This window comes from Limanda limanda, chromosome 10 (genome assembly GCF_963576545.1).
Source record: "Limanda limanda chromosome 10, fLimLim1.1, whole genome shotgun sequence".
NCBI classification, from domain to species: Eukaryota; Metazoa; Chordata; class Actinopteri; order Pleuronectiformes; family Pleuronectidae; genus Limanda; species Limanda limanda.
This window is the reverse complement of record NC_083645.1, coordinates 5,675,515-5,682,216: the sequence shown is the minus strand read 5'-3', so window position 1 is coordinate 5,682,216 and position 6,702 is coordinate 5,675,515. Positions and strand designations below refer to the sequence as shown.

General features: G+C 43.3%; 1 long non-coding RNA gene across 1 annotated transcript; it reads left to right on the top strand.

The window, feature by feature from the left end:
* The first annotated feature begins 3,626 nt into the window (after window positions 1–3,626).
* Window positions 3,627–5,108, top strand: LOC133011715 (uncharacterized). The gene is made up of 4 exons (XR_009680763.1): window positions 3,627–4,234; window positions 4,456–4,553; window positions 4,673–4,766; window positions 4,858–5,108. It is a non-coding gene; the product is annotated as an uncharacterized LOC133011715 (long non-coding RNA).
* Window positions 5,109–6,702: the final 1,594 nt, after the last annotated feature.

Sequence of the window (6,702 nt, the reverse complement as noted above, 5' to 3'; positions counted from 1 at the left end):
CATCTACCTGCCGCAGCACAGAGCTCGCTAGTTAGCCCAGCAACTTGAACACCTCCTTCAACCGTTCATGATTTAATCTCTTTAATGCCTCAGATTACTGATTACTCCTCCTGGAGCTGAAGAGCACGTGAAGTGACGTTATGTTATTAACATTCATTTACTTACAGTATATACTTGAAACATACATATATTTGTATCTGCAAGTTTATATAAAACAGTTTCAGAAACATCTTGCAGTGGAGAAACATCCACTGCTAAGTGGGCCACAACTACAGCTAATTGGGATTCAATCATGGCTAACAGGCCTTCATTTAACTGGGCAACAACCACACCTAGCAGGGTTACAATTACAGCTAGCCAGTCTTCATTCTCAGTTAACTGGGCTACAAGCACTACCAGCCAGGCTACAACCACAGCTAGCCAGGCTACATCCTCAGCTAGCCGGGCTACATCCTCAGCTAGCTGGGCTACATCCACTGCCAGCCAGGCTACAATCACAGCTAACCAGGCTACATCCTCACCTAACTGGGCTACATCAAAAGCCAGCCGGGCTTCAACCACAGCCAACCGGGCTTCAACCACGGCCGGCCAGGCTTCAACCACAGCCAGCCGGGCTTCAACCACAGCCAGCCGGGCTTCAACCACAGCCAGCCGGGCTACAACCACAGCCAGCCGGGCTTCAACCACAGCCAGCCGGGCTTCAACCACAGCCAGCCGGGCTTCAACCACAGCCAGCCGGGCTTCAACCACAGCCAGCCGGGCTACAACCACAGCCAGCCGGGCTACAACCCCGGCAAACCGGGCTTCAACCACAGCCAGCCGGGCTACAACCACAGCCAGCCGGGCTTCAACCACAGCCAGCCGGGCTTCAACCACAGCCAGCCGGGCTACAACCACAGCCAACCGGGCTACAACCCCGGCAAACCGGGCTTCAACCACAGCCAGCCAGGCTACAACCACAGCCAGCCGGGCTACAACCTCAGCTAGCTGGGCTACATCCACTGCCAGCCAGGCTACAATCACAGCTAACCAGGCTACATCCTCACCTAACTGGGCTACATCAAAAGCCAGCCGGGCTTCAACCACAGCCAACCGGGCTTCAACCACGGCCGGCCGGGCTTCAACCACGGCCAGCCGGGCTTCAACCACGGCCAGCCGGGCTTCAACCACGGCCAACCGGACTTCAACCACAGCCAGCCGGGCTACAACCACGGCCAGCCGGGCAACAACCACAGCAAAAGGTCTACACAGTGGTGACTCAGTCTGCCGTGCAGTCTGATACGCATGTTGACCGACAGCTTCCTGGTATCGAAGGTAACAATCCAATAGCAAAGTGTAACATTAACTCAAATAAAAAGCTACGTGTGGCCAGAGGGCTAAGGGATGTAAATGGGAAACAAATCATTAATCAGGCAATCACAAAACACAGGAAGTGGAAAGTCTTTCAAACTGTCAACCACTCCAGAATAATATGGGATCCCAAAGTTAAATCTATGGTTTTTTTGGTGGTCATCTTAACATAAGAAGTATTGTATCGAAAAGTGACCAAATCCAGCATCTACTAATGGAATCAAATTTAGATTTCCTCTGTCTATCTGAAACCTGGCTACATGAAAACTCACCAACTGCAGCACTAAACATACCAGGCTATCAAATGTATAGACGAGATAGGGTGAAATCAAAGGGAGGCGGGGTTATGGTCTATCTGAAGGATTGTATCCAATGTAATGAATTACTGCTGTCAAACTGTGATTTGGAATGTATTTGCTTGAATATCACTCTATCACCACAAATGTCTTTTATTCTTATTGTAATGTATCGCCCACCCTCCTCAAATAATGATTTTTATGAAAAATTCCAAAACATGCTCAAGGACTGTCATTTTAAGAAAGAGGTGATAATAATGGGAGATTTTAATGTAAATTGGGAAGATAGATCAATTAGAAAGAACCTCAAACAAATAACCGATGGACTAGATCTCTCACAGCTGATTAAAGGTCCAACAAGAATAACCCAATCCACCAGAACTCAGATTGATTTAGTGTTCAGTAACAGACCGGAGAGAACCTCAAAAACGTACAACATGATAACTGGGCTATCTGACCACAATCTAACTCTTGTGGTCAGAAAGTTAACAAAAAAGAGATTTAGCTCCTCTACTAAGGAACATGAAAGCATTAGAATCCCCAAGAACATGCAAGAGTCTTTTAAAAACACTATTCATAGTTTTAACTGGAATGATCTGTTATTTGGAAAAAACCTGAGTGAGGACAGTCAAATATTCTCAAGTAAAATTCAGAGTATAATTGCAGAATTTTCCCGTAGCATTAGGAGTAGGAATAAAAAGAACAGTCTTCCCTGGATAAATGCAGACATTTTGAAACTAATGAAAGAACGTGATCTTGCATTAAAAAAGGCCATTAGAACAAAATTTTATCATGACAAATATCACTTTGCCATGTTAAGAAATAAAGTGATAACAGGTCTGAGGAAAGCTAGGGCTGATTTCTTTATTGCTATAATTAGTGAGGCACGGGGTAATCCGAAAGTAATATGGACTCAGTTAAAAAAACTCATGGGACAACATCATAGCGCAGGAAGGTCAATTGAACTTGACTTGAATGGAAAGCTGACCAAGGACCCATCTGAAGTAGCAGTAGCTCTTAATCGATACTTTGTTGATTCTGTAGCAACTATTGCAAAGGGCTTCTCGACTGATCATGTTAATGTGTCTTCAGTAAACACAATGGAGCCAGCCTTCAGTATAAACACTGTCTCAGAAATAAAAATCACAGGTATTATTAAATCTCTCAAACCCTCAAAAGCTAAAGATTCATTTGGTACACTGCATGAAAAGAAGCGTTTGTGTCAATCTGTGTCGCAGAGAAGTGTTGGCACATCCTTCGGTTAACGACTTTCACACGTATCTGCAGGCAGCAAAGGAAACGCTCAGGGTTCCTGCAGTTGTCAAGCCTGTGAGCTGTTGAGATTTGACCCCCCCTGCTCCAACTCCTAGAGGACGCTTTCATATGCAAATGACAATGCTCTGAGCTTCACAAATGCAAATCAGTTTCCCTGAGAGCAGATAACACCAATGTGTAAGAGGCACCAACAAACTATCTGGCTGAGTAAACCAGGCTTAAAATAAATATTAAACCTGAAATTTTAAATTGTTCTTAAGTAAGTAAGTGTGCTATAATGAATTATATTGTATACCACGAACAAAGGTCAATGCAGTCAAAAGAAATGAAACAATGCACTTTATTTCAAATTTTTATTGTCATCCAAAACAATCCTAAATCTCAACAACTGTATAGAGTGGCATGATTACAGTCACTTTTTCAATTGTGCTGGTTAAATGCACAGAGGAAGTGTAAACCACACCTCTACCAGCAAATAAATGATGCTGGGTATGATCATCTGTGTCCTGTAAGCTCCAAACTTCTACTGGCTTTCCATAAAAATATCTGTCCTCCCAAAATACTGGCATCAAATTCACATGTCAATGGCAAACTAAGCTGTTCCATGAATTATAAATGGTACCTTTTCACCACTACTTTCAAAATTGCTATGAAACATTCATTGATTTAATGATTTATTTTTTCAGTGTAATATTTAATCCCCCATGGACTGCACAGTGACAAAACACAGCAGCCGGCTGTTTGGATACAACATACATCTCCACTCAGTTTGATTATTATTTTAAATATAAAGGAGACACAATATAGAGCTTAAATTCCTTCATAATTTGAACTTCAATTGTCTAATTGTTGTTATTAAACTTTCTCAGTATTCCATTAAAACAGTCAACACTTTTATCCAAAGCGACTTACAATAAGTGCATTCAACTATAAGGTTACGAACACAGAACAGCATGAGTGAATCATGTGTGTAAATTTACTAAACACCACAAAAAATAAACCTGGCCTCAGTCAAATACTTATCCCATGAAGTAACCGCTGCTCACGTCACCCGCTCGCGTCATCAGCTGATGGACTCGTCCAATCAGAGCCTCGTAAACGCCGTGCAGCAGCGTCGAGTGTCCCGCAGACAGGAAGCGGGTCGTGTTTAGCTTGTCCCGTACGAGTGACTCTGTCTTCGGGGTAAATAACTTGCTGAAGTCGACACGACGCTGTTCCCTGGAGGAGAAGATGAGTGCGTGTGGAGGCAGAGCCGCGGGCCCGGTGTGGACGAGTCGAGGCGGAGAAGACGGAAGCACAGTCCCTGAGTTACGGTGAGCTAGAGACGCCATGCTAACCACTAAGCTAACTGGTACATCTGAAAGCATGTCCGCCACTCTTTGGGATAGCGAGAAAGTTGCTAAAATACGAATACAGCATCGAGTGCTGGAGCAGATCTAGTGCATGTGTAAATATGTATGAATTACTTAGATGTAACAGTTTGTTCTCGTTAAGTTTTTTCATCAACGTGACTTTTTTCTGTATGTTTTCACAGCCTCAGCCCCCCCCCCCACACACACAAACAAACAAAGAGGCGTTAGGCTGAGACGCTGAAAGTCCGGATTTAAAGTGCAGAAAATTAAGCCATTGAATGTAAGTAACTGTTTATGAATTGTTTTGGTGTTTTTTTGCTGTGGATCTTCCAACGGTGATGCAGCGCGGCTATTTCCGTTTATTAATAATAAAGTCATGTTACATGTGTTGTTTTCCAGCTGCCTGTCCATGACGTACAAAGACACACTATGAGCCAGTATGATCCGACCAGACCTTACATCAGCATTGAGGAGTTGTCGGAGAAGAAAGAGGGTAAGGTTATATTCATTAAATAATTTTCCAGTTACATGTAAAGGTGTATGTTGTCATTGAACTGTGCTAATTTTACTGAATGTGTTTACAGCTGATTGAAGCGGGACAGATGACATGGATCCATCCTTCCACAGCCAGGAGTGCACCGACCTGTGTCCCACACTTCATATAAGACTGGAAGCTACACTGGATCTCACAGCTACACACCACAGACGTCTACACACTGGAGAAGAGTCCCACAAAGAAGTCATGACCCAGAGGCTGCAGAGAAACATTTCAAGCCTCACCTGAGATTTTGTACAATATTTTTGCTGTATGTAAATAAAGCTTTCACTCCACATATACCTTGTTCACATTTGTTCCCTGTACAATATGTTCACCTATAGCATCAAGCATCACATGAATGTTTAGTTTTAATTAACTGCAGTGCTTTTGGTAAAGGCTTACTTATAAATAATAATAAATATTAATATATACATTTTTATTATAAATATTGTGTGGGAGGGGCTTACCCCACGTGCGGAATGCTGTGACCCCACGTGTGCACTGCAATGACCCATAAGGTGACCAATAGCAACACTTCTACCAGCCAATCACGAGTGACATTAGTTTCAAGGGTCTGTGGTTTCCTCCAATGGTGAGTAGAGAGAGGTTCTAGCCAGCGGCTGGACTCCGATTCATATGCTAATTAGATCACACGTCGCGATCGGTCCGCGCAGCGGCGCGAGCCCCCCCGCGGCTCTCTCCTTTGTTCTCCAAATCCCCCTTAAGGTCCGCAAACGCCGATAGACCCACCTTGTCTTCACTGGCGAACGCCGAGGTAACATCATGGAAACAGTTGGTTACAGCAGGGGATTAGGCCTGTCCGTAGAGGTTCACTGTGACAATAATACTGCTTTTCGTCTAGTGGTATGGACTCAACGATGCTTAAAGATATCGGTTCATCATTAGCCAATCCCATCACTAAAATTGTTAATCTTTCAATATCCCAAGGGCAGTTTCCAAGTATTTGGAAATCTGCAATTGTCACGCCAATTTTCAAATCTGGTGATCATCATTCCGCCTGTAACTATAGGCCGATCAGCATCCTCCCTATAATGTCTAAAGTAGCAGAAAAGTGTGTAGCTGAGCAAATCATACACCACCTGAACAACAGCTCATTCCCCCTTCATCCAATGCAATTTGGCTTCAGATCCAACCACTCAACCGAGACGGCTAATTGTTTTTTCATTGAGAAAATTAAATCACTGTTGGATAAGCGTGGCGTTGTCGGTGCTGTCTTTCTTGATCTCCGCAAAGCATTTGACACTGTGAATCACAAGGTTCTATTATCCAAGTTATCCAATTTTAATTTTTCTGTTGAGGCACGTCAATGGGTTGAATCATACCTTTTTAACCGAACTCAAACTGTTCGAATAAATAACCAGCAATCTGACACCCTCTCCTTGTCCACTGGTGTACCACAGGGATCCATACTGGGTCCACTTTTATTTTGTTTGTATATCAACGACTTGCCGTCTGTGTGTCCAGAGGCCCACATTCAAATGTATGCTGATGATACTGTGCTGTATGTGCATGGATTGACAAAAACCGAAGTTGCTGCCAAACTCACAAAGGCCATGCTGAAAATTACAGCATGGCTCAATTAGTGCTGTCTCCAACTAAATGTGTCTAAGACTGTTGGTATGTTCTTCTCCAAAACAAATGACTGTAGTGAAAACCCAGATGTTCTTGTGTCAGGAGAAAAATTAGAAATTGTTAAGGAATTTAAATACCTTGGCATTATTCTGGACTCCAACTTTAATTTCAGGGCACATGTAAAAACTGTCTGCAAAAGGATCAAATTCAATCTTGCCAATTTCAAATTTATACGAAACTCTATGTCCACCGAGGCAGCCATGATGTACATGCATTCAATGATATTCTCTCACATGAG